Below are 9499 nucleotides of genomic sequence, written 5' to 3' on the forward strand. Positions count from 1 at the left end.
TAAAAGGATTGACTATTAAAGTTGTCCTTGTTTACAAGGGTACACGTCCCTACTTTTTTGCAAACGACCCATCCAAATGTATATAATTTTTTTTGGTTAGAGTTGGAGTTTCCTCATGTTGCCCAGACTGATCTCAAATTCCTGGGCTCAAGGGATCTGCTTGCCTCGTCCTCCCAAAGGACTGGGATTACAAGTGTGAGCCACCATGCCCTGCCAATATTCTAAAATATTTTTATTTATCTTATTTTGCAAATGTAACTATGCGGTTATTATAAACATATGTTGGTGAAGGAGAGAAGTGGAAAGATACTTGGGTGTCACACTCAGGAAGCCCTGCTATTAGAAAGTCATCTAGGATACTGTCCATTGGGGCATTTGTGACTCTGCATTCCCCTATCATTTTTGTATTTATAGAAGGGAAACACTAAATCTCCTTTACTTCTATGCTTGGTAGATGTTTGAGGGAGTAAAGTGGCTATGATGACCTGTACATCCTCCTCTTTCCTCAATGAGTTTTGGGCACATGGTCAGTGTGTGAGAAATATTTATAAGACAGTCAATGCCATCTATGACCACATAGAAATATAACACTTTTCTGTCAACTTTTATAAGTTACCCACTAAAATAACAAATGTCAACCCAAAACTCTTAATTTCCTTTTGGCAACTTTTGTCTTTGTACAAAAAAAGTATGAAAATACAACACATACAGATAATATAAATGCAAAACAGAGAAGTTGTAAAACCTAACATTTGTAAGCACTACATGTTTAGGTGCACTAATCTAGACTGTAGCCTTATGGAAAGAAACGAAACTCAAACCTCTATTGAGGCTTTGTCTACAACTACTGTAATCCTGATGCCAAGCATTTTTGGCTATTGGTATGGGGTGATAGCCCCAAGAGGTAATCAATCGATGTCTAAGCCCTAAACAAAGTCTCAATCTTCCTTTGACAGCAAGCTCTCTTTAAATTGCTATTGTGTTTTATCAATCACTTTTGAGAGCAACTTGAGTAGGAATATGACCTTTCTGATCCCAAATTCACTATATTCTGTCTAAAAGTTGTGTACTGCTAATGTCAAAAGTGCAGAAAGACCTAGCGTGGGCCTAGGATGCACCAAACTTGACAAGCCTAAAGTAGGCACATAGCATAGGACAATAAAATTTGACTCTATACTGAAAAAATGATGAGTTTTCCTCTGTAATGTGGGAGTGGAGCATTTTTATTGATTGTCACACAGGAATATGATGAGCTCTTGCTTACTCCTTAGTTTCAGAAGAGGATATTTGCTTCACGCTCTTGCATCAACACAACTGTCAATACACATCAACACACTCTTCACCACCTGAAGCTGGTCATTAAGAGTTTGTTACTTTCATCTCTTAAGGGGCTAAAATATGTCCCCCTTGCTATTAAAATATTTGCTCTTCATAGGTGGTGTAGCAGGTTCTAAGACACTACGTTTTTGTAAGGCCAGCTATTCAACCCTCCCAGAGTTTGGATAGGAACTATAATAACTGTACATTGTAGTTACTTACAGAGAGGACTATATTAAAGTGTTGCTTGGCATGGTAGTATAAAATCAATTTTTTATACATGAAACTATTAAACCTTTTAAAGGGGAAAAAAACTCTCTTGGGAATTTTGGACCAAAGTCTGCACCAAACATGGATTTGGGATTCAAATATATTGTTTTCTCTGTCTATATATCCCCAAGTTGAGAAATTAGTATCAAAATTTATCCTGAAAGCAAAACTCTCTGTCTTCACAGATGATATGATTCTATACCTAAAAAATCCCAGGTCTACCTGTTTCATTTAGTTGTTATATCTTCTGTTTTTCTTAAAGCTATATCTTTCTTCTCTCTTTTTTTTTTTTTTGTTTATGCAATTATTTTGTTGAAAGAATTGGTTATTTAGTCCTTTAGCATTTTCTACATTCTGTATTTTACTGATTACAGAGCTGTGACTTTAATATGTTCCTATAACCCTGTGATATAATCCATAGCTAATGATGACTTCTGTATTGTACCCTCCAATGAAAAGAGAACGACTACAGTATGAGGAATTCCCTCTCTCTTTTCTCAGATTTTTCTATCAAAACCCTTCACCTTCTGACAGACCTCAGAACACCTCCAACTTTGTTGCTGTGTCTTCCTGGATCAATCCTCACATTTGAGGTTCAAAAAACCTTCATAATTTTTTTTTCTGTCTTGACAGCCTAATTTTGATCAACAGTGCCATAAACACTCACCACCAGGAATATTCTCAGCCACTCCCAGGGGCCCAGAGAAAGTAACAGAATGTACTGTCTGGTAGACAGTCCCAGGAACTGGGTTTCTGGACCTGTCTGCTTCTCATTCTCCCTGAAGTTTCCAGCCACCTGGAATTGCCCTGCTCCATGGGCCCAAATGTCCCCTCACATCTCCCTCCCAGGGGAAAACACCAACTGGTTCTTATTTGGAATAAATTGGAGTGGGTCTACTCCAGAACTTTTTCAGCAGTTTTCTCCTAACAGGGATGTGAGGTTGTGGTTCTTTCCTTAATTGAATTCCATCTACTTTTTATCTTTCTAGGAATATTCATAATTTGGTACCACTAAAAGTGCTTTCCTTTTTCAGGTTTTCCAGCACTGCTATGAGTTCATTTATTTAATACATTCTTCTTATCATAAATTTGGAGCAGGAGCAGGACACACTGTATGTTCTCAGGCTGCCTACTTAATCCAATCCCCAAGTGGGAAGCACTGAATCCTCCTTTATAAACACCTGCATATTCCCTGTTGCAACTAATAGACGACACTAAAGGCAAATGCAAGGTAAGTTGAAGTGTAAAATAATTAAGAACAATATGAGAATGCCTCAAGGATAATCAAACACAATAAGGGTATTTTAAAAAATAAATTTTAAAATGGAAGAGATGATTTGGAACTGAGGTGTGCTGTGAATTGTGCAAAGGAAGGAGCACCTTGCCCCTTCTCACCATTTGAGTCTTAGAATAGAAATGAGAGTACGCCAGAAAGAGGTTTAGTTATACCCAGGAATTTCAGGAATACTGGGGTAAGGAAGAGTGGGGAAGTTCCTATACATACTAAGCACAGGAGATAGATAGCAAAGAAACAAACTTAGGCAAAAGTGAGCTGGCCAGGAATGAGAGGGAATAGAAGGAAAATTATGTAGGGATTTGTCTGAGTCAGTGTCTGCAAAAGCAAAAAATTTCACACACAGGCATGTAGAAAATAGGGGAAAGGAAGCTGTATAGGAGTCTGTTTGGAAGAGTTATAATTAGCTCCCAAATTCTTGGTGAGAACTTGATGTGTTATGCTTCAGCCTCTGTAGCTTGTCTCCAAGATACTAGTTTTTATGAAGACAAAATTTTCATGGTATGATGGAGAAAGGAAGTTAGCAGGAGATGTAGATGAGTGAGAACAGCCAGAAAAAAAGTAGTAGTTTAGGACAATAAAAAAGGTAACTCTTACAATTATGAAGTGGTGAAGGAGGCCAGTTGAGAAGATAAATTTAGCAAATGCATCTTTCTTTTGTGTCAATTTTGAAGCTAGTGATTGGTGGAAGCCAAAAAGAAAAAGAAAGACAAAATTGGACCAAATCCTCTGACCTGCCAGAGAAAAATAAAAAACACGCAGAAAAGTGACAAGGGCTTAGATGACATGATAGCATCATAGAAAGGATAGGGCATCAATAATTTTTAAAAAAACCATAAATTGAAAGCAAGACTGCAACACTTACTAATAGTGTAGCCTTGGGCAAGTCCATCAAGCCATTAGATCCTTGTATTCCTCGTATGTAAAATATAGATAACAGCATATGGGGTAATTCTTTGGTAGTTAGTGGAATGATACACATGGGGACTGTTTAGATTGTGATGTGTTACATGACTTCACAATAACACTAGAAAAATTAATCATCTTTGGAAGATGCATGGGACCAAGACTAATGACTATTCAGCAGTCTTTGAAATGATTAATAAAGAAAAATAGTCACTGGGTATAGTGGCTCATGCCTATAATCCCAGCACTTTAGGAGGCCGAGGCAGGAGGAATACTTCAGCCCAAGAGTTCAAGACTGCCACCATTGCACTCCAGCCTGGGTGACAGAGATCCTGTCTCAAATAAATAAATAAACAAACAAACAAACAAACAAACAAACAAATAAATAGAAGAAAAGAAAAAAGAAAATGAATCCAGCATTTATCACAACTTTTCTTTTTTTCTTTTTTATTTTTTGAGACAGCGTTTCACTGTTGTTGCCCAGGCTAGAGTTTAATCACGCGATCTTGGCTCACCGCAACCTCCACCTCCCAGGTTCAAGTGATTCTCCTGCCTCAGCCTCCCGAGTAGCTGGGATTACAGGCATGCACCACCACACCTGGCTAACTTTTGTATTTTCACTAGAGATGGGGTTTTGCCATGTTGGCCAGGCTGGTCTCAAGCTCCTGACCTCAGGTGATCCACCCGCCTGGGCCTCCCAAAGTGCTGGGATTACAGGAATGAGCCACCGTGCCCAGCCAGTAATTTCCTGAGGATTTCACAAGCAAGATGGGCAATGGTAAGAACAGAATGCGAGGTAAAGATATGCTAAGATTCTTAACTAATTTAAAGTCAGGATTTATAAACAAATTAATTATAGACACTAGTAGAAAATGTAAACAAAGTGTTAGAACCTTAAGAACTATGACTACTGGAAGAATAGAAATATGATGCATAAATTCCATATGGTTAAAGTAGTAAAAAGAAGATTGATTCAATTTAAAGGAAATAATGATAGGAAAACAAACAACAAAAACAACAGTGACAAAGAAAGCATGGTAAATAGAAAAAATTACGCACAATGACAACCATTAAACTTTTTTTAAAAAAACAAAATTAGTTACATTATAATAGATCATATTATTCATTGTAAAAAAGTTCAATACTATTAACAGTTTAAGGAGTGAATAAATTGCTTTCAAATTATTGCTGGTGGGAAGTAAATTGGCAATGTTACTTTTAAAGGTTTTATTAAAATAAAAAGTGTCATTCACAAGGAAGTCATAGCAGTCTTAAACATTTAAATACCTAATAACACAGTGTTGAAATATTTAAAGAAAAATCTGATAGGAGTATGTGAAACTGAAAAATATACAATCATAGTGCAAGAGTTTCAGAAATTGATAGATCAAATAAGTAACAAAAAATGTTTGATCTAATAGATTGTTAACATAAAGCACTATGAGTTAAGTTGTGCTAATTTTCTTTGAGGACAATTTGGCAGAATCTATTAGAATTTAAATTGTGCAAACCTTTTGACCCAGGAATACATCCGAGAGAAATGCTGGTACAATGAAGCATTGGTAGGAGTACAGTTAAGTAAATACTAATGAAATGCTTTCATTAAAAGCCTGAAGGATATTAATACATACATGGAATTATCTAAAAAATATTCTTGAATTATAAAAGCAATTTTAGAACAATATAAATGGTAAAAATCACTTACTAAAAAACACATGGAAGTTAGGAACAAGGAAGAGAGTCTTGGGTTATCTGGAAAGAGAGCACTGGATTAGAGATAAATATAAGGTGGAAAAAGGATGAAGTATCTTCAATAACCAGATCTCTACCTCGAGAGTCCAAGATTTCGGGAAAAAAAAAATCTACATAAGGGGGGTATGCCAAAGTTGAATTGAAACATAGGTCACCTTCATGTGGAGAAAAGCATTAAGGCTTTCCATGCAGCTCTCTAAGATGCAACTAATTATAAAAAAACATGAAAATGCTAAAAAAAAATAAAATAAATAGTTCCTGGAACCTCGTCATAGCTGCTTCTCAGAGATGGCGCAGATGAGTACAGCATAGCCTACAATAATAATGTTGACCCAAATCAAGTTTCAAAACTAATTAGATCTATGTAGTTAAAATAACTGTATACAAATAATGAAGAGAATTAATGAAACCCCTGGGATCTTAATGAATTATATTGGCCAGCATAATTTTGTATGAATACATAAACACACGTAATTGTCTCAATCTTATTGGATTTCCTCCCACTGGATTTTCAGTAAGATGTTGACAAACCTGTGCAGGTCTGGTGTTGAGGTACTTTTGGTCTTTTATTCCAAATGGTCCCAAATCCTGCACAAATAAGCCCTGCTGCACAGAGATGATTCCTGGAGTTTGTCATTATCTTTGGCAGACAACATTCATTATTATTGATATATAAATGTCCTTTGCATTGCTAGTAGAAGCTAATAGTTGCAGTTTTAAGTAGATTCTTATTTATGGATTACTCATTCATTGCTATCCATTGCTAGGTGTTTCAACATAAATCATTTTATTTAAAATAGTGGTCATGTGAGATAAATATTATTATTACTGCATCTCAATTTTAAAAATAAGAAAAATGAGACTCAGAGGGTTATGTAACTTTCCCAAGATCACTTAGTAAGTGACAGAACTGAAATTTATTTATATACATTTTGGCTGAAATCTTCTTTTCTTTTCTAATATTTTCTTTTTTTAAGTTTTTTTTTTTTTAACTTTTACTTTAAGTTCAGGGCTATATGTGCAGGTTTGTTATATAGGTAAACTTGTGTTATGGGAGTTTGTTGTACAGATTATTTCATCACCCAGGTATTAAGCCTAGGTATTTCAGGTTTTGTAGCCAAAATTGAATACAGCCAATTTTCTAATTTGAATGAATGTTATCCTAGGAGGTTAGTATCTTTAGCATATTATAAATGCAAATGTAAATACTTTCTAGATAAATAACATTACCACAGTCCTAAAATTATTTCTACAGTTTTAATAGTCAATGTCCAGCACATAATCAAAATAGCCAGACACACAAGGGGATAAGGCTATATTAATAAAACCAGTTCCTCCCCCTACACACAGAAAATAAAAATTTAAGAGACTCTGTACATTGGAGTTATCAGACACAGACTTTTAAAACACTGTGCTTATTACACTCAAGGAGATGAAAGATGCAAATGAGAATTCCAGCAGAGAATGAGAAAAAAATTTTAAATAGTTAAATGAAAATTATAGTTCTGAAAAATATGCCAGCCCCCCCATCCCCTTAGGCCACATTGCCAGTGGAAACTCTGTGGGGGACCTGGAATTCAATCTCTATCTGACAGTAATAAGGCAGGGCTCGCCACCAACTCACCCCTGCTTTCTTGCCAGAGGAGTGTCATAGGAGGCCAGCTAAAACAAAAGATTTAAGGCAGATATAGAATCTCATAACATAATACTCCAGAAGTCAATGATTCAATAAAAAATTACTCATCATACTCAAGATTACTTCAAGATGAGGAAAATATCAACTTGAATGAAAAATAACAACCAGTGGGCACAAACACCAAGATGACAGCGATACTGGGATTATCTGACAAGAATTTTAAAGCAGGCAACCTGAAAATGCTTCAACAAGCAATCACAAATATGACTGAAATAATTTTTAATAGGAAGTCTCAGCAAAGAGTCAAAACATATAAAAAAGAAGCAAATGGAAATTTAGAACTGAAAAATATAATATTCAAAATTTAAAAAATAGTGAATGGGCACAACTGTAGAATAGAGGAGACATAAGAAAGAATCATTAATCTTGTAGATATAACAAACAAAATAAACCATTCTAAGAGTGAGAAAACAAATTTTAAAAAGATGAACAGAGGCTCAGGGAACTATGGAACTACAGATTGAATATTCCATATTCAAAATACTTGGGACCACAAGTGTTTCAGCATTTGGATTTTTTCAGATTTTTAAATATTTGCATCATACTTACCAATGGAGCATCCCTAATCGGAAAATCTGAAATCCAAAATGCTCCAGTGAGCATTTCTTCTGAGTATCATGTCAGCACTGAAAAAGTTTCAGATTTTGTAGTATTTTGGATTTTAGGTTTTTGGATTAGGGATACTCAACCTGTATAATACAGGATCTAACATTTATGTCATCAAAGCAGCAGAAAAAGAGGAGAAAATTATGAAAGCTGAAGGAATAATGACTTACAATTTTCAAATTTGGCAAAGACCCATACATTTAATAAATTTTCAGCAAATTTCCTAAGGAAATCCATGCTTAAATGCATCATAATCAAATTTCTAAAATTAGAAACAAAGAAAACAATTGAAAGCAGTGAAAAAAAATGGCACCTTACCTACAGCAGAAAACCAATTCAAATGACTGCAGATTCCTCACTAGGAACCACAGAGGTCAAAAAAGAGTTTTTTATTTGTAAAGGAAAGAAACAGTCAAGTGTGAATTCTCTGTCTAGCTAGTATCTTTCAGGAATTACGGGGAGATAAGACATTCTCAGATGAAAGAAAACTAACAGAATTTATCACCAGCTGACGTACCCTAAAAGAATAGCTAAAGAAAGTTCTCAAAACAGAAAACAACTAATCAAAGAAGGAATCTTTAAACAGCAGGAAGGAAGAAAATAAAACAAAAGATGTAAACATATAGATAAATACATTTCTCTGCTCCTCTTAAGTTTTCTAAATTGTTTTTTATTGTCATAACAAAAATTATAACACTGTCTGATGTGGTTCTCAATATACGTAGAGATAATTTTTTAAGACATTCTATTATAAATGGGAAAGGGTAAAGAGACAAAGAAAAGATAAAGAGAGAAAAGGCTTCTACTCTTCACACACATTCATATGGTCATGGAACAGATTTTGTCATTGTCAGTCAGTTTAGCAACTTCATCACATCAATTTCAAACACCCCACTCTGAGTATCACCTCCAGGTCCATTCAAAATTTACTTGGTCTCACTGGAAGCACTAATCATCGAAGTAACTATGTTTTCACAGTCCAGTCTCCACCCTCTATTGTGTCTCAACATCCCTTTGAACTTTTTAAAAGAGAGGGAGCTCATCTGCAACTACCTATAGTTTTGAGGTATTTCCAGTATCAAGAGAAGGAGCTCAGTTAATCTGCAACTACTTATAGTGATTAAGTATATATTTGGATATATACTCAGTAATGAGAATATAAATCATTGTATTATAAAGACACATGCACACACATGTTCATTGCAACACTATTCACAACTGCAAAGACATGGAATCAATATAAATGCCCATCAATGATAGACTGGATAAATAAAATATGGTATATATATACCATGGAATACTATGCAGCCATAAAAAAGAATGCAGTCTTGTTCTTTGCAGGGGCATGGATGGAACTGGAGGCCATTTTTCTTAGCAAACTAACACAGGGACAGAAAACCAAATACTGCATGTTCTCATTTATAAGTGGGAGCTAAATGATAAGAACACATGGACACATAGAGGGGAACAACACACACTGGAGCCTATTGGAGGGTGGAGGATGGATGGTGAGAGGAGGGAGAAAAGCAGGAAAAATAACTAATGATATTAGTCAGATGTCAGATAATCCCAGCATCACTGTCATCTTGGTGTTTGTGCCCACTGGTTGTTATTTTTCATTCAAGTTGATATTTTCCTCATCTTGAAGTAATCTTGAG

The sequence above is a fragment of the Rhinopithecus bieti genome, unplaced genomic scaffold, assembly GCF_001698545.2.
Source record: "Rhinopithecus bieti isolate Rb0 unplaced genomic scaffold, ASM169854v2 scaffold_21601, whole genome shotgun sequence".
Taxonomy (NCBI): Eukaryota; Metazoa; Chordata; class Mammalia; order Primates; family Cercopithecidae; genus Rhinopithecus; species Rhinopithecus bieti.